This window comes from Pleurodeles waltl, chromosome 1_2 (genome assembly GCF_031143425.1).
Source record: "Pleurodeles waltl isolate 20211129_DDA chromosome 1_2, aPleWal1.hap1.20221129, whole genome shotgun sequence".
NCBI classification, from domain to species: Eukaryota; Metazoa; Chordata; class Amphibia; order Caudata; family Salamandridae; genus Pleurodeles; species Pleurodeles waltl.
Genome location: NC_090437.1, coordinates 1,091,857,104 through 1,091,876,912, shown reverse-complemented (window position 1 = coordinate 1,091,876,912; position 19,809 = coordinate 1,091,857,104). Strand labels below are relative to the sequence as shown.

Genomic DNA, 19,809 nt, shown 5'->3' with positions numbered 1-19,809 from the left:
CATATTTCACTTTCTTCTGGCAGAATTGTAATTTTGAAGGGGACACTTTGTGTCCGTTTCTTCCCAAATGATTCAGTAGGGCAATGGTATCAGCTGTACAGTCACTTTCTTTCTTGGATGCAATTAGCAGATCGTCAATGTATTGCACCAAGGTTGATTCGAACAGTAGTTCCAACAATTCCAAATCTGTCTTTAGAATCTGATTGAAAATTGATGGTGACTCCGAAAACCCTTGAGGAATTCGACACCAACTGTAGACCCTGCCTAGGAATTTGAAACAGAAGAGAAATTGGCTGTCCTCATGAAGAGGCACAGAAAAGAATGCTTGTGACAAATCGATAACTGAGAACCACTCAGCATCACAGGGAATTTGAAACATTATCACAGCTGGATTTGGTACTACGGGACAACATTTGACTATTATGTCATTTATTTTCCTTAAATCCTGAACAATCCGGACCTTTCCACGCGGTTTTATCAGTCCCATAATTGGTGAATTACATGGACTGCTTAACACTTCTTTTAGTACTCCCTGTTTTACGAACTCATCAATGAGTTGTGCGACTTTCATGATGGTGTCTTGCGCCATATGGTATTGTGGGGTCTGAGGAAAAGTTACATTGGGTTTCACAGTCACTTTCACTGGTTCTACTCCTTTGACCAATCCTACTTCTTTCCCTGTCATATCCCACACTTCCTTTCCGACTGTTTCCTGTAACTCAGCAGGAATGTCTGCTTCAGTGAGCATTGGGTAAAGAGTAATCAGGGGATACTCTTCATCGACAGTTTCCACTTTGTCCCCTCCTACACTGTCCTCTTCTTCCCCATCACTGTTTGTCTGGATTTTAATTCCATCATTTGAACACATAATCGAACATCCCAATTTGCACAATAGGTCTCTCCCTAACAGTGATATCGGGCTTGAGTCACACACCACAAATTTATGTGACCCTTGATAGTTACCAATTCTGACTTGCACTGGTTCAGTGATTGGGTTTGTCAGATACCTATTTGCCACTCCCACCACCTGAACTGTTCTCCCTGAAAGTGGCAGATTTGGTACTTCAATGCTTCTAACAGTGGAGCATGTAGCTCCCGTGTCAACCAAGAATGAAACGCGATGACCCATAATTCTTCCTTCCACATACGGACCCTTTTGATCAACTTCCAAAGATGCTGCAAGCACACAATTTCCCTCCTCATCTGAACTTTCACTCTCCCATACATCGTTTATTCCATCCTCACTGTGTAAAGGGAATTGGTGTACTGTGTCATTTTGGTTCATCACTTGACCCGTGACCTGTTGAGGAAGCATTACCTGTTGCTGATTCATTGGTGCTAAGGGTATTTGCATTTGCTGATTAGGTACCACGGAAAACTGCTGTTGCATTGGCTGCAACTGCGCCATTTGCGCACGGGGCAGTTGTACCTGTTGTGGTTGTATGGGTTGTAAACCCTGCATCTGATTCATATTATTCTGAAAATTTGGGTTTGGACCCCTCAATTTCGGTCCCCATCTATTCTGAAATGCATTGACATCATTGTTTTGCTGACCTACACCTTCCTGCACCATCATTGGGCACTCCTGTTCCCAATGCCTGACGATTCCGCACGTGTGACATGGCATCACCTTCTTCATTGCCTGTATACCATTTGGAATCATAACAGTATTTATGTCAGGACCATTATTCACAAAACCTCCTCGACCTCTGCCTCTCATCTGGGGCTGAAACATAGCATTTCCCTGCTGTTGCTGCTGCGGCACCTGTTGTTGAAAACCTTGCAAACCTGTCTGAGCTGCTCTAAGCTGCATCACCATCACCTTCTCCTTCAACCTTTTCTGTTTTGTCTCAATCTCATCAGTGCAGTATTTTGCATAGTTCAACACTTCATCGATCGATTTTGACTGCCAACAAATCAAATGCATTTTAATCATCTGACTGACCTCGGGTCTCAACCCTTCCACAAATCTGAACAAGAAATGGAGCATGTCCTTTGCCTCAAACGTCTCTGTGCCACTGTAATTTTTAAACGCTTTCAACAATCTCTCATAGTACGCATGTATCGATTCTTTAGTCTCTTGTGCTGTTCTGTCAATCCTCTGCCAATCCACATTTTTCGACGCAACCTTGGTCTTCAAGTGCTCGATCACCTTATGGGATAAACTCATTACCGTAGGCGATGGTGCACCTGTGTCCCTATCTCTTTCTGGTTCACTCGTCGACCAACCTACAGCCCTTTTACAGTCTTCCCATAAATCTGCCGGAACCACAATTTCAAACAAGGTATTCAGGTCTTCCCAGAGACATTTTGCGAGTTTCACAAATCTATCTGTCTGTTGATACCATTCAATCGGTTTCTCCCTCAATTTGGGGAAATCATCCGTAAAGGATTGAATATCGCACCTGTGCCATGGTACATGTACAAATTTTCCCCCTGCCGTCTCTCTCATTGGCAACATGGGTATTAGGTTGTCATTCTGTTGTGCCTTTTCATTCCGATCTGGGGTACTTTCTTTCTTTTTGTCCTTTTTCTTAACCCATCTACTTTCCCATTTATCTAGACATCTCCAGACCTGTGCGCTCTGCAGTATCTCTTTAAGGTGCGTTTTCATCCCTGCCGAGCTCATGTGTTCAAAATCTTTTGTCTCGAAGTCTAACCTGTAGCTTCTGCTCAAGTGTTTGGTTTTACCTATATCGATCTCATTTCTGACGGCAATTTCTTGTAACTTCTTAGGTATGTTGCTCACTTCTCTTGTAATCCTGGGGCACATGTATCTCAGCTCTTCTTCCGTGTATGGCTCTAACCTGTTCATACCCATTGTTCCCTCTACTAGTTCATCTGCTTCCATGCCCAATCTTATTCTATTCAGGTATTCTTCTCCCTTCCCGCTGGATGTACTCTGTGGGGAGTTCAGGCTGTTAAACCGTTGTGTTAGCTGTTGCGCGTTCAGTCCCATCAATGTAGCACTTACATCAACTGCTACTGATGGTTGCGGTAACGTTTCAGTCTTTGAAGTTAACAGTATTAATAGTGGTGGATTTGACCTTACCACAGTCGGCAGAGCACAAATTGGAATTGGACTAAATTCCGACAACGACCCAGATCCATTTGGCAGTGTTGCTATCAGAGTTGTTTCTGGAGTAATTTCTATACATCTTCTCCCTGTCTCACTTTGTGTCATTACCCCTTGATCGCATACGTTTGGGTTTGCCTGTATATACAATGGTACTGGCGGACCCACAGTAGTAGGCAGAGATATTGCGTCTGGATTCTGTCTGTTCCCTGAATTCTGTGGCATGTTAACCCCCACATTATGGTTCATCATTGCTGGCATACCTGATTGGCTTTCTGTTACTAGGGTGTACCTCGGCACTTCTTGTGCCTGTTCTTGAGGCTTCAAAAATTGTGTTGATTCAGCTTGAATCAATGTCGGTCTTTGATGACCCTGTCTTCCCTGAGCCACTAAGCTAGAAGTTGTTCCCAAGTTATGCGCCTCACAGCAGTGTCTTTGAACCTGCAGCTGATAATTATCGACAGGTTTCAATTTGGGCACGTCAGGATATATTCTCTGGACTTGTGATATTTGTGGTGAAAAAGGCATATCGGGACTGCTCTGTCTTTGTGATATTCTCAAATTCGGTGTTACATTACCCTGTGTTGGTTCTGGAGGGGCAGTACTAATGCTTGAGCCTTTTTCGCTTTCCACATATGGTGGCGGGCGATCATTCAGCAGTTGTATAATGAACTCCTCATCGTCTGACTTGTCTGACCTTTTCGAGTTTCTGTTGTTCTCTCTATCTCTGGACTGACTCCTGTTTGTTTTATAGGTAGCTTTCCTTCCTTCCGTCTCTGCTTCATCAGTGATTGCTGGAAACAATTTAATTCCCTGTAGTACGTCTGATCTCCAAACCTTCTGTGTGCTATCCCATCTAGCATCCGCTAATGTCTTTTCTACTTTTCTTATTCTTGTCTCAAATTTCTTTTGTTGTTGGTTTCTAGCTATTAGCTCCCAAATTGCTAGTGCCTCAAACTGTGCTGGCCTTGGAGGTACTTTCATGTCGTATAGCGCAAATCTTAAATTCTCCAAAACCCTTAGGTTAAATGACCCATGGATAGGGAACGCTACGGTTCCATGCTTCTCTGTTAATTTGCACCATTGCTTTAGCCAAAGACATGGTGCTACTCCCTTTTCTTCAATCACAATGTAAGCTGGTGTACCTTCAGGTGGTGTTTCTTCTCCTACATTTGCTTTAATATAAACGTCTCCCCTCATGGCACTCTTAAATGCTTTGAAAAATTTAATCTTTTCAGTCTTTTATTTTTCTAAAATGTGTAATCAATAAGCGACTTTAATTTCCGGAATACTCTTTGCTTGCCTTTCCCCTCCAATTGCGCTTCACGGACTGCGTCCAATCCGTGCTCGACCCTTCTCACCAACCAACCTATCCCAGCGCGGCTCCTAGTGACGTCACACTCACACACTGCGACTGACAAAGTCCAGCGGCTTGTCCTCCTTCATTCAGCTTCACTCAAAACTAATTTCTACAATATAGCGACCACTAACCAAAAGAAGAAAACAAATCTGTCGGTTTACTACAGGAAGGGTAACACAATCGCTTCAGAAACCTTAGGGATTTTTCACTAGCCTCAGCAGTTATTCCATCTTTCTCGGTCTCCCACTTTCGCAAGTAAAATTTGACCCGCAAACTTTACTCTCAACTGATCAATGAACTATTCTAGCGATCTTTAGAATTCGTCAAATCTCAAAGTCGAAAATTTTCTTACATGCCTCAATATTCATACCGACTTGTTGACCACGCCCGATCAACCTACTAAACCGAACAGATTACAACATCCATCAAGTGTCTCATACACTTTTCAACATACTCCAGAGTCTCTTGACCTCGCAGGGCCCGTCTCAACAACAACAACCACGTGGGCAATTTTCTGCACAAAGCGCTACACACATGTGAAGTTTGACGACTTCCCTACTCTCACACTTTGGAGTCACACTCCTCTAAAGCTTCAACTGGAGTTCTTAACCCCCCCTAAAATCCTCAAAAACTTCTCAGTTCACCTGCGGCAATAAGCTATGCAAGCGCAAAACCCTAACTTCACTCATTCCGTCACTAGAAACGCCGAAACATTCTCACACCTCCATGTCCTCCATTCACAAGCTCCGAGATCCCGGGAAAGTCATTAGGGACTTAGGGCATCATCATCTCTCCAACTTATTTTATCAAAGAAAATTCTAACCTAACTCCGTCTATTGCTCGGATGGGGTCCCAAAGGGCGAAACCATCAATCTCTGCTACCATCTACTGATAACGCGTCCAGCCCTTATAAATTACCTGTACCTGGACACGTTGGAGGTCGGTGAACCTTTTAGCTGAGTTGGGCTCTCCTCATCCTTGAATAGTCGGGTCACTTTAATCAATAATCAATAACTGTTGTACGCGATAGCCAATACTCAATTAGTAGATCAAAATAACACATTAGGAATCAATAACAGTTGATATTTCGACGCACCATGACCTTTCAGTCATGAATAACCACACCGGTTTATTAAAAGTTAGTGAATTTATTTCTCTATATTAACAAAGCTAGCACAATGTATATAAGTCTCAAAACCAAATGATATATGTATACGAACATTACTAGCTGTCCATAGCGGCGGAAGAAACGCAATCTACGAAATATCTGAATGATAGTACATTCAGTTATGGCAATACAAATCACTAATAAAAGCAACTGAATTTGACTAATTTTGTACATTGGTCAGCATAAAAAGATTTCAATTCAACATGGTGCACCAAGTTCATACCTCGACTAACCTCTAATTAGCATTGGCATGTGGGGCTTCATGCAAAACGAATTTAGTCAACACAAATTTGGAAAACTTCTAGCTTGGGCCCTGTCAAAATAGCAGTTGGTACCTAAAAGGAAAAACACAATGCATAATACAATTATTCTTTCATATTTACCAATTACATTCAGCATTCAAGGAAGTCTTCGTCCTTCAGGTACCGGTTTGATCAGCATGGGACAGGGTTTTAAAGGGGCAAAGTTAAGGACAAGTTTCCTTGCAGCAGCAAGGAGAATGGGACAAAATTGCTGCATGGGCAAGACGGGGTAAATTAAAGTTAAAGTCTCTAGGGTGAGAATTCTCAAAGTCTCTTTCTCAGTAATAGAGAAAAGGGCATCAGGATGTCGTCTAAGATGGAGTCTGGCGTTTGGCTTCAAAGATGGCATCAAGGAAAATGGCTGACTTCTCTTTGTCCAGTGGGTTTAAGTAAGAAACATTCCAAATTCTGCAGAGTCTTCCATTGGAGGGTTCATAGGGTAGCTTCAAATTGACCAATGAAAATGTAGATTTTCCAAGTAATTTATGACGGAAAGTCTTAATTTTATTAAAGACAAGGAGGCGAATATTATGCGTTCTTTTCTCACTTTAATTTCAATAGCAGCAGTCAAGAAACTACAACTCCCAAGAGGATTAGCTGTTGGCTAACCAATGGGAGTAAAACAGGAATTAGAAGTGAACCAATCGGAAGAGGACATAAACCATAGAGAGTACCCTTGACTGCAAGCTGCCCTCTTTTCTTGAACGAGCCAGTCAAATAGAGTCATAAAACAAAGGGTAAATAAGTCCAACAATTGCCAAAGACAAAGAAATGGTACACAATTCTTGAACAACAGCGAAGAGCCGAGAGGGCGATGGCTGCGAAAGGTGATCTGGAACGGGTTGCGATGACGCTTCCAAAGGACTCTTCTTGGAGAAGGAACTGATTGAGCCAACGGCGTTATCCGGAAGCTGGAGGCAGTGCTGGAGTCGCTGGGAGGGAAAGTGAAAGTACATATTAATAAAAGTACTGAGGTGGGATAATATTCACCTCTGTGTCTTTAATAAAATTAAGACTTTCCGTCATAAATTACTAGGAAAATCTACATTTTATGACAAGACCGGAGGCTCTATTATGCGCGTTCAAAGCTTGTCAATAACTAAAGAAGAAGCCATTCTAACAGGTTTACAATAAAAGGTTTTAAAAACATTATCGTTTGACCAATCTGCCGACCTGAGAATGTCCTCTAAACTGGACCCAAGGGCAAAAGCCTTAGAGGCCATGGCCCCCCTGGAAGAATGTGCTCCAAAAACAGAAGTATCTATTCCCGCTAGGGACATAATCCATTTAATCCAGCGGGCTAAAGTTGCTGAAGTCACTGGCTTGTGGGGTTTGCGAAACGAGATCAACAATTGATTGGAAGAGGACGTTCTCAGGTTAACAGTTCTCTTTTCATATTCTTTTAAACAAAGACCCACACATAGTTTTGGCCTGTCAGGAAAGAAAGGGTAGAAAACGGAATGTAAGTTAGTTTTGGTGCGTTTGGAAAAGTGGAATAAAACACCTGAAGGTAAGAACTGCCGTGCAGAGACATCTAAGGACTTAACGTCCGAAGTCCTTTTAATAGAAATTAAGCATAGTAACATAGTAAGCTTGGCAGAAAGCATTTTGAGGGAAAGACATGAATTATCTGGCCAGGAAAGGAATAGATTCAGAACAAGAGAAACATCCCAGATATGTGAATATTTGGCGGCAGGGGGTCTGTAAAGCTTGACGCCTTTCAGGAGACGGCAAATCAAGGGATGGGACCCAATAGGATTGCCATCAACGTTTGAGTGATTCATGGATATAGCGGATCTGTAAAGATTTATTGTGCGATATGACTTACCTAAGCCCGCCTGGGCGGCTAGGAAATTAATAATTAAATTTAGATCTGCTGAAAAGGGATTGGAACATTTTCCCAGACACCAGCTTGACTAAAGAGCCCAAGCTGATTTGTAGGCTCGCCTTGTGCCGGGTGCCCAAGCGTTATTAATGAGTTCTGAAGCTTCTGACGAAATAGCGAAGGGCTGTTGGGAAGACCGGAAATGAGCCAGGCTGAGAGGGTTAAAGATTGGTCGAGAATCAGATTGTGGGGGCGACCAAGAGGATCCAGAATGAGGGATGGAAAGGTCGGGAGTAAGATAGGGAAATCCACTGCTAGCTCGAGGAGGGGTGGAAACCAAACTTGAGATTGCTAGAAGGGAGTCAATAGTACGAGAGACGCCTTCTGACGTCTGACTTGGTTTAGGACCCTGTTGATTAGGATAAAGGGAGGGAAGGCATAATTGAGGGATCTGGACCAATCTTGTAGGAAAGCGTCTGTAGCTAGGGCTAGCGGATCCGGACACCAGCTGAAGAAATTGGGAAGCTGAGTGTTGAGCCTGGACGCAAAAAGGTCTATTTGAAACGGACCCCACTTCATTTCTATCTGACAAAAGACTGACTGGTGTAATTTCCAATAGCTGGAGTCCGAGAGATGGCGTGAATACCAGTCTGCATTGGAGTTCAATGATCCTGGTAGATATTCGGCTATGAGGGAGAATTTGGGGGATAGGCAAAAGTCCCAGAGACTCTTGGCCAGCAGGGCCAGAGGTCTGGATCTGGTGCCTCCTAAATGGTTGATGTAACGCACCGCTGAAATATTGTCCATACGAAGCAGAATGGAGCATCGCGCTCTGTTTTTTGTGAAGCTTCTGATCGCAAAGGAGCCTGCAAGAAGCTCTAAACAATTTATGTGCAATCTGGAATCCTCTGCGGACCATGTACCGCCAGTCGATATCGAACCACAGCGGGTGCCCCAGCCCATGAGACTTGCATCTGATTCTAACACAAGATCGGGCACAGAGGGGAAGATGGATCTGCCGTTCCAAGCCTCTAAATGGGATATCCACCATTGGATTTCCATTAGGGATTCCTGGTCCAAGGAGACGAGGTCGGAAAAAGCTAACCCCCGACGAAGATGAAGGATCTTGAGTCGCTGGAGGGCGCGGTAGTGAAGGGGTCCTGGGAAGATGGCCTGGATAGAGGAGGAGAGAAGGCCGACCACCCTTGCGAGCATTCTGAGAGAGATAGTGTCTTTTTGAAGAGTTTGGATTAGTTCTTTTTTGATTGCGGAAACCTTGGAACGGGGAAGAAATAAAGCGGCCGAAACGGAATCTATTTGGAAACCTAGAAATTCTATTTGTTGAGAGGGCAAAAGAGCAGACTTTTCGTGATTTATCAGGAAGCCGAGATCTGAGAGGAAAGAGGATGTTATGTGTAGATGAGTCAGCAAGGAGGTTTTGTTCTGGTGCATGATCAGAATGTCGTCGAGATAGATAATTAGTCTGATGCCTAAGGATCGAAGGTAGGTGACGACTGGTTTCAACAGTTTTGTGAAGCACCAGGGTGCGGAGGATAAGCCGAAAGGAAGGGAGGAAAAATGATACGTTTTTGAATCCCAATGAAATTGTAAAAACTTTCTGTGAGACTGATGAATAGGAACGGTCAGGTATGCGTCCTGTAAGTCTAGTCTGACTAGCCAATTGAATTGGAGCAAAATATCCCTGAGATAGATGATGGTTTCCATCTTGAAATGGCGATAGATGACAAATTGGTTGAAAGATTTCAGGTTGATTACCGGACTCAGCTTTTTGTTCTTTTTGTGGACGAGGAAGATAGAGCTGATGAATCCGGAAGGGTCTGGAGTGCAAAGATGGATGGCATTTTTTTCTAAAAGGGATTGAACCTCTAAAGAAATTAGAGAGGACATTTCGAGAGAAAACTTTGGAAGAGGAGGAAGACAGTATTGGTGGGGAGCAGAAAGAAGTTCGATATGATATCCCTGAACAGTGGAAAGGACCCAAGGGTCTGTTGAGATTGACTTCCATTTTTGTAGAAAGAAACGAAGGCGACCTCCCACGGGAGGGCCAGAAAGTTGGCTTACCTTGATTATTTGGCGGTCTGGAGAAACGCTGACCACGGTTGCGGAAACCCCTTGATCTTTGTGGATAGAAGTGGGGTTTGAATTCCTGGGAATAGGCATTGAAGGAGTTGGAATAACCTCTTGAGCCTTGATTTCTGTATGTGCGGCCGGTAAAGCGGCTCCTACCTCTACCGGCCCTGGAAGAAACACATTGGTTGAATACTTTCTTCAGGTTTTGTTGGGCCTTGTCCAAAGAAGAAAATGTTGAGACAAATCGGCTAAGGTCTTTGATAAAATTGTCGCCAAAGAGTTTGCCATCGGCCTGGATGCCGGGGTCCCGAGGGGCCAAGTTAGCCAACTTAGGGTCCATTCTGAGCAGAAGGCCCTTGCGTCTCTCGTGGATAATAGCAGAGTTTGCGTTGCCCAATAGGCAAAAGGCTCTCTGGGTCCAAAGGGAAAGATCTAAGGGATCAATAGGCGATTCATCTAATCTGGCTGATTCGGCTATATCAAAAATCCTTGCCAGAGGACCTACCACGTCCAGGAGTTTGTCCTGACACGTGGTCCAGGCTTTGTCAACTCCCTTGCGGGGATCCTTACCAAATTTGGTAAAGAAGGTGATTAGCGAGCCATCAATGGTTGGCGTTACTGTAATATTAGAGTCCCAACAACTGTCTGGGACATTCCGATTTTAATTTGGATCTCGTCTGTTTGTCTAAAGGAAGATGTAAGCGGGAAGCAATATAGTCACCTACGTGCTCCAGAGGAAGCCACTCTGTTAAATTAGGATGATGGATTAGGGATGGGTCGAACATGGGAACACCCTCAGAATCGACCACACTGGTAGAGGGGCCACCTGACGCCAGTTTGATACGTTTGGGAGAAGGAGAGGATGGGGAAAACGTATCGTCAGGATTGTCGGATTGAGATAAATCGTCCATGTCCTCATCATCCGTGTCCCAAATTTTTGAAATTACAATCTTTTTTGGCGCATTTATATATTTTAATTTTGATTTACATTTTGATTGAGATGCCGTATTTTTGGTAAAATTCCCCTGCTTAGAAGGAGGCCTGGGAGGAACCAAGTCCTCGGTCTGGTGTGAGGCAAGCTCACTTTCTGCCTGAGCACCTTTACGTGTCTTAAAAGAAAATAACTTCCGTTTTCTGCTTTCCCCCGCAGAATGGGCCATAGACTTGGACACCATGGACATAACTGAATTCTCCATATTTTTTTACATTTTGTCCATTGATGCTTTCATAGCATGTTTCACTGAGGACTGGATAAATTTATTTAAATCTTGTCTGAAGGATTCATCCTCCTCTTCAGAGGCAGACCTTGAGGGAGAACTCCCCAGTTCCATAGTAACAAAATATATATTAAGGAGAGACCAAAAAGCAGAAGAAATAAGCACTGGGAATGTGCTGTAAGCAGAAAATTCAATTGTGGAGTGTTAAGGGTTAACTGGAGCAACACGCTCCCAAAACAGAAGAAGAGCTCCTCCCCGAGGCGGAATCCAGGAGACAGTTCGGGACGAGGAGGCGTAGGAGGAGGCAGCAACGCGAGCGCTGTCCTCCGTGTGGATGAGGAAAGCTGTCAGGCCTTTGAAAAGGGAAATGCGGCAGTCTCGAAGGCCGGTAAGCGATTCCCCGTCAGACGCGCATAAACATACAGCGCGCGCTGACGAATGGGGAAAAACGAAGTGCGCAATAGAATGCTCGGAAGAGCGCAAGATGCAAACGGTGGCTGAACGAAATTGGGGGGGGGAGGGAAGAATAATAAAAGCCGCGGAGCGGCAACAGCAGTAATAATATTAGAGTCAAATCAAATAACAGTTAAAATGACGCCAGAAGATAAATAACCTGTAATAAAACATCTAATGAAACAGTAAATGCGTAGAAGGACAAAGGAGAGTACTTATCTTGACTGCGAGCAGCAAGAAAAGAGGGCTGCTTGCAGTCAAGGGTACTCTCTATGGTTTATGTCCTCTTCTGATTGGTTCACTTCTAGTTCCTGTTTTACTCCCATTGGTTAGCCAACAGCTAATCCTCTTGGGAGTTGTAGTTTCTTGACTGCTGCTATTGAAATTAAAGTGAGAAAAGAACGCGTAATAGAGCCTCCGGTCTTGTCATAAAATGTCTTTCTTCTAGAACTCTTTTGTGCATACATTGTCCTTGGAGCCTTGGAACACAAGTTGTAACAAGGTTTGCCAATTATTTTGATATCTATACCCTCATTGTCCGCACCTGCAGACTGACCTTGGATCAGAGGGGATGAAACCGGCCTAGTACGAAACCTTGGAGATAAGTGTATTAGTCATCTTCTACTAGAAAAATACAACTTCAAGCAAGAATATGTTACATTAGTTCAAGGAAAAGCCACGCTGTTAGAATTTGAGACCAGGCAACTAGGCCAAAGCCTCTACTAAATTTAAGCTAAGCACAAACAGTTTCAATAAGAAATCATGGCACACATTTGCAATTATGACGGATTACTACAATTTTCAATTCTTCACGATTATTAAAGCACGCTTATAACATTGGCAAACTAGCCCGAGGGCACAATTTCCCCCGTACATTATTTTTCTTTTCTAAAATCACACTACATTATACGATTTTGGTTACATGACATATATGAATATATGTAGGACCCTCTTTTTCTGCGTCATCAGTAGCTCTGGCTGTTAGGCCATGCCTTCCCAACTTTGATGTTCAAATGTCCAATTCCAGTTAAATTCACTACTCGAGATAGCAGCGTCATTCTGCGTTATGTAACTGAGTGCTGTTCACGAGCTAGAACAAATATTTTCCTACATCTGCTTTTTCTGCCCCGTGAAGCGCGGTGCTCCGCCCACGGCATAGAGTTACCCAGTCACTGTATAAACAGCCAGCCATTCACTGACTTAACGCCAGAGATTCCTGGGACCTGGATGTTGAAGCTGCCCTTTGTGCGCGCGAGGACAGGAGCGAACAATTAGTGGCTGCGTCAGGCCACCAGAGGAACTTGAGCCGCGCAGTGAAGCGTAAGTTATTGACAGAAATGTTATTTCTGTTTTACCTTTAGTTAGAAAATCTTTGGTTTGTTTTCCACCGGCTGCATGCGACTATAGCTGAACAGGGAGCACACTGCTACCAACAGTAACGTTTTATTTGTTCTATTTTCTATTTAGCCAGACCCTTTCTCCCCACAACTAGTGCGTTTGCTTCTAGACAAAAGTGTTTCTTTTCCAAAGTGAAAAAATCTTCCTGCTGTTGCAGAGTAAACAGCGCCTTCAAATAGGTCACCATCAAAAAATGCTTAATATTTTGATTGTATTTTGAAAAAAAATGCCTTGGTGGAGTATGTTATTTTTTTACTACTCGTCTCAAACACGGCGGAAAGTGTTTGATGCATGTTGATGAAATACGTTATTTTGCAATATCGCAGTTTTGGAATTCTAATGGTACACGATTATGATTTATCGTGTTACCTAACAAAAAGAGTAAAAAAACAGAATTCGCGAAGCTTATCTACCAGTTGATAGTTGTGTGCCGCATTAAACCCCAAACTAAAGAAACATTGTAATAAAAATGTAAGCTCATGTTTTTTAAGATAGACATACACGGCCCAATGTCCAAAACCCCAAAGCGTTAAATAAAACCAGTAAAAAACCACTTACAATTGGTCAACTGCCTCTCGGAAGAAACAGTCTATTCACAAATATTTTGGTTTAACTTAACTTACGTAGTGCGCTCCTGACGTATCCACCAACAAAAACCATTACTGATAGAGATATTGTCAAATGAATATCGGATCTCACTCACTGAAATGGTAGGATACTATAAGGGCCAGATGTACCAAAGGATTTTCCCATTCTGTGTCAATGGGAAAAAGCTTTCGTACATATGGCCCTTAGTTGTCAAACAAAACAGACAATGGAATAATTTTATTTATGCTAAAGTCCAAATCACATTACTCAATAATACACTTCCATAAGAGTCAAATTAATGCATATATATATATAACTTCCCTTTCTAATGCTTAAGTAAATCAACCCACCTATCAACTCTCATTCCCTCCACCATCTCCTGGCAAACTTACCATTCAGCGGAATGTTTATCCTCTCGATCACATGGTCCCCTGGGAGGCTTTTTGTCCCAGGTAATTTCTACCTACGTACAGGTTTTTAATTTGCACTTAATTGTCCTCGGGGCATGCTTCCCATTCTGTGGGCCAAAATGCCATTTTTGCTTTACATTGCTGAAGTTCCCAGCAAGTTATCTCAAAATTTAGCCATATTCTGGCACAGCTTTCTTTCCACCTGCAATTTGTTGACTACAGCCTTCAACAAAGATTGTAACATTTCACACGATACTCAGGGCCACTGGAATTATGTGATTGTGCTGCAGCAGCGATTTTGGCATCGTCATAGGTTTGCCACCTAAGCCACCATCTGCCGCATTATCTGCAGATTTTAACAAACACAATTTATTTCCAGCTAAAACCGGTTCAAACGTTACTAAAAATGCGATGGCATGTTACCATACAGTGGAAGGCCCTTTGCAAAGCTGGACTGCACAGCTTTCACTTGCTTACTGCTATATTTGGATGCGAAACTGGTACCAATGAGGTGTAACCAATGCTCAGAGAGTGTTACCAAGTATGAAAATGATGAAATAATGAAGTAATGCTGTTACAAACTGTCACATTATTCTACATAATTTGCTTTTTCTTGCCGCATAATTTACTCAAACCTACTGCGCAGTTTGGCCTGCTGCATAATTCAAGTAGCTCTCACCTTACTACAACACGTCAATGGACTTTCTCTTGACATGCAGAATTAGCTGAGCAAGAGCCTGATTTGGAGTTTGGGGCACAGAGTAGTATCTGTCGGGATGATAAAGAAATTTACCTGTCATCGTGACGGTAGTCCCCCAGCCCAGCGGTCATCTCTGTACATGGAAGGGGACTGCCTTTACGGTTACATATATAGATTTGTTTGAGTGCCTTTATTGCACAAAATTAAGAGCAGTGGTACAAAATGCTGATATGGACTATATTTTACATTTCACACTGTAGGTTTCAGCATCATAATGTCAGCCCCATACGACTGCAGAGCCATGTCATTGTGAGGTTTACTGTGATTATGCTGCAATAGAGGATTACATTATCAAGCAAGGTTATCTAAATTATGTAGCAAGAAAAGACAAATTATGCAGCTACATGCTGCACTTTCTCTGTCAGCCTCCGTTTGGACTAGAAACAACATTTTGTTGCTAACTTCAAATTATTCCCAAAAATGTATTAATCCATAATTATGTGGTAAACGTGGATGCCATAAAGTCACATCAGACCATTGGTCCTCATCATTATTGTAGGAAGTTGGCTCTGTATGTGCTATTTCAAAGTAAGGAATAGCATGCACAGAGTCCAAGGGTTCCCCTTAGAGGTAAGATAGTGGCAAAAAGAGATAATACTAATGCTCTATTTTGTGGTAGTGTGGTCGAGCAGTAGGCTTATCCAAGGAGTAGTGTTAAGCATTTGTTGTACATACACATAGACAATAAATGAGGTACACACACTCAGAGACAAATCCAGCCAATAGGTTTTTATATAGAAGAATATCTTTTCTTAGTTTATTTTAAGAACCACAGGTTCAAATTCTACATGTAATATCTCATTCGAAAGGTATTGCAGGTAAGTACTTTAGGAACTTCAAATCATAAAAATTGCATGTATACTTTACAAGTTATTGACAAATAGCTGTTTTAAAAGTGGACACTTAGTGCAATTTTCACAGTTCCTGGGGGAGGTAAGTTTTTGTTAGTTTTACCAGGTAAGTAAGACACTTACAGGGTTCAGTTCTTGGTCCAAGGTAGCCCACCGTTGGGGGTTCAGAGCAACCCCAAAGTCACCACACCAGCAGCTCAGGGCCGGTCAGGTGCAGAGTTCAAAGTGGTGCCCAAAACACATAGGCTAGAATGGAGAGAAGGGGGTGCCCCGGTTCCGGTCTGCTTGCAGGTAAGTACCCGCGTCTTCGGAGGGCAGACCAGGGGGGTTTTGTAGGGCACCGGGGGGGACACAAGTCCACACAGAAATTTCACCCTCAGCAGCGCGGGGGCGGCCGGGTGCAGTGTAGGAACAGGTTTAGACATTGTAGGGGTACCATGCTCATGCACTGGTACCCTCACCTATGGTATAGTGCACCCTGCCTTAGGGCTGTAAGGCCTGCTAGAGGGGTGTCTTACCTATACTGCATAGGCAGTGAGAGGCTGGCATGGCACCCTGAGGGGAGTGCCATGTCGACTTACTCGTTTTGTCCTCACTAGCACACACAAGCTGGCAAGCAGGGTGTCTGTGCTGAGTGAGAGGTCTCCAGGGTGGCATAAGACATGCTGCAGCCCTTAGAGACCTTCCTTGGCATCAGGGCCCTTGGTACTAGAAGTACCAGTTACAAGGGACTTATCTGGATGCCAGGGTCTGCCAATTGTGGATACAAAAGTACAGGTTAGGGAAAGAACACTGGTGCTGGGGCCTGGTTAGCAGGCCTCAGCACACTTTCAATTGTAAACATAGCATCAGCAAAGGCAAAAAGTCAGGGGGCAACCATGCCAAGGAGGCATTTCCTTACACAACCCCCCCCCCCCAAACGAAAGAGGATGAGACTAACCTTTCCCAAGAGAGTCTTCATTTTCTAAGTGGAAGAACCTGGAAAGGCCATCTGCATTGGCATGGGCAGTCCCAGGTCTGTGTTCCACTATAAAGTCCATTCCCTGTAGGGAGATGGACCACCTCAACAGTTTAGGATTTTCACCTTTCATTTGCATCAGCCATTTGAGAGGTCTGTGGTCAGTTTGAACTAGGAAGTGAGTCCCAAAGAGGTATGGTCTCAGCTTCTTCAGGGACCAAACCACAGCAAAGGCCTCCCTCTCAATGGCATCCCACCGCTGCCACCAATGTAGGAAGTTGGCTCTGTATGTGCTATTTCAAAGTAAGGAATAGCATGCACAGAGTCCAAGGGTTCCCCTTAGAGGTAAGATAGTGGCAAAAAGAGATAATACTAATGCTCTATTTTGTGGAAGTGTGGTCGAGCAGTAGGCTTATCCAAGGAGTAGTGTTAAGCATTTGTTGTACATACACATAGACAATAAATGAGGTACACACACTCAGAGACAAATCCAGCCAATAGGTTTTTATATAGAAGAATATCTTTTCTTAGTTTATTTTAAGAACCACAGGTTCAAATTCTACATGTAATATCTCATTCGAAAGGTATTGCAGGTAAGTACTTTAGGAACTTCAAATCATAAAAATTGCATGTATACTTTACAAGTTATTGACAAATAGCTGTTTTAAAAGTGGACACTTAGTGCAATTTTCACAGTTCCTGGGGGAGGTAAGTTTTTGTTAGTTTTACCAGGTAAGTAAGACACTTACAGGGTTCAGTTCTTGGTCCAAGGTAGCCCACCGTTGGGGGTTCAGAGCAACCCCAAAGTCACCACACCAGCAGCTCAGGGCCGGTCAGGTGCAGAGTTCAAAGTGGTGCCCAAAACACATAGGCTAGAATGGAGAGAAGGGGGTGCCCCGGTTCCGGTCTGCTTGCAGGTAAGTACCCGCGTCTTCGGAGGGCAGACCAGGGGGGTTTTGTAGGGCACCGGGGGGGACACAAGTCCACACAGAAATTTCACCCTCAGCAGCGCGGGGGCGGCCGGGTGCAGTGTAGGAACAGGCGTCGGGTTCGCAATGTTAGTCTATGAGAGATCTCGGGATCTCTTCAGCGCTGCAGGCAGGCAAGGGGGGGATTCCTCGGGGAAACCTCCACTTGGGTAAGGGAGAGGGACACCTGGGGGTCACTTCTCCAGTGAAAGTCCGGTCCTTCAGGTCCTGGGGGCTGCGGGTGCAGGGTCTCTCCCAGGCGTCGGGACTTTAGGTTCAAAGAGTCGCGGTCAGGGGAAGCCTCGGGATTCCCTCTGCAGGCGGCGCTGTGGGGGCTCAGGGGGGACAGGTTTTGGTACTCACAGTATCAGAGTAGTCCTGGGGTCCCTCCTGAGGTGTTGGATCGCCACCAGCCGAGTCGGGGTCGCCGGGTGCAGTGTTGCAAGTCTCACGCTTCTTGCGGGGAGCTTGCAGGGTTCTTTAAAGCTGCTGGAAACAAAGTTGCAGCTTTTCTTGGAGCAGGTCCGCTGTCCTCGGGAGTTTCTGGTCTTTTCGAAGCAGGGGCAGTCCTCAGAGGATGTCGAGGTCGCTGGTCCCTTTGGAAGGCGTCGCTGGAGCAGGATCTTTGGAAGGCAGGAGACAGGCCGGTGAGTTTCTGGAGCCAAGGCAGTTGTCGTCTTCTGGTCTTCCTCTGCAGGGGTTTTCAGCTAGGCAGTCCTTCTTCTTGTAGTTGCAGGAATCTAATTTTCTAGGGTTCAGGGTAGCCCTTAAATACTAAATTTAAGGGCGTGTTTAGGTCTGGGGGGTTAGTAGCCAATGGCTACTAGCCCTGAGGGTGGGTACACCCTCTTTGTGCCTCCTCCCAAGGGGAGGGGGTCACAGTCCTAACCCTATTGGGGGAATCCTCCATCTGCAAGATGGAGGATTTCTAAAAGTTAGAGTCACTTCAGCTCAGGACACCTTAGGGGCTGTCCTGACTGGCCAGTGACTCCTCCTTGTTTTTCTCATTATTTTCTCCGGCCTTGCCGCCAAAAGTGGGGCCTGGCCGGAGGGGGCGGGCAACTCCACTAGCTGGAGTGTCCTGCTGGGTTGGCACAAAGGAGGTGAGCCTTTGAGGCTCACCGCCAGGTGTGACAATTCCTGCCTGGGGGAGGTGTTAGCATCTCCACCCAGTGCAGGCTTTGTTACTGGCCTCAGAGTGACAAAGGCACTCTCCCCATGGGGCCAGCAACATGTCTCGGTTTGTGGCAGGCTGCTAAAACTAGTCAGCCTACACAGATAGTCGGTTAAGTTTCAGGGGGCACCTCTAAGGTGCCCTCTGGGGTGTATTTGACAATAAAATGTACACTGGCATCAGTGTGCATTTATTGTGCTGAGAAGTTTGATACCAAACTTCCCAGTTTTCAGTGTAGCCATTATGGTGCTGTGGAGTTCGTGTTTGACAAACTCCCAGACCATATACTCTTATGGCTACCCTGCACTTACAATGTCTAAGGTTTTGTTTAGACACTGTAGGGGTACCATGCTCATGCACTGGTACCCTCACCTATGGTATAGTGCACCCTGCCTTAGGGCTGTAAGGCCTGCTAGAGGGGTGTCTTACCTATACTGCATAGGCAGTGAGAGGCTGGCATGGCACCCTGAGGGGAGTGCCATGTCGACTTACTCGTTTTGTCCTCACTAGCACACACAAGCTGGCAAGCAGGGTGTCTGTGCTGAGTGAGAGGTCTCCAGGGTGGCATAAGACATGCTGCAGCCCTTAGAGACCTTCCTTGGCATCAGGGCCCTTGGTACTAGAAGTACCAGTTACAAGGGACTTATCTGGATGCCAGGGTCTGCCAATTGTGGATACAAAAGTACAGGTTAGGGAAAGAACACTGGTGCTGGGGCCTGGTTAGCAGGCCTCAGCACACTTTCAATTGTAAACATAGCATCAGCAAAGGCAAAAAGTCAGGGGGCAACCATGCCAAGGAGGCATTTCCTTACAATTATCCATTGAATCAACAATTTATTTCAATAAAGGTAAACAAAACCTAAACATGTAGCAAATCTGTGTTTTCTGCATGGTCAATCCAGATTTTCTCACATTTTCTGGACACTGTTTTTGCTGACTGTGCACTTTACCACTGTCAAACAATAGTAAAGTGCATACGCTTTGCTTCTCCTCTAAAACACGTTCATATTTGAAGTCCCTATTAAGCCTATTTAACTTCCCTCTATGTCCACTGTAAATGGTGCCAAAATGCACCTTTTGCATGGAACGTTAAATGTCATAAGTGGGCTACAGTGTATATTTATACCATCCCCTTATTGGACACAATTATATTTCTATTGGAGCAACACTGTGCTCTGGCAGGGAAAACATTTTGCAGTGTAGGAAAAGT

General features: G+C 44.4%; 1 protein-coding gene across 1 annotated transcript in view; it reads left to right on the top strand.

Annotated features, from left to right (window-relative positions):
• The first annotated feature begins 12,675 nt into the window (after positions 1–12,675).
• SOD3 (superoxide dismutase 3) overlaps positions 12,676–19,809 on the top strand; it is a 52,954-nt gene continuing 45,820 nt past the window's right edge. Inside the window, exon 1 of the mRNA XM_069202169.1 lies at positions 12,676–12,812. The gene's annotated coding sequence lies outside the window, so the exon portion shown is untranslated. The remainder of the gene's footprint in view (positions 12,813–19,809) is intronic.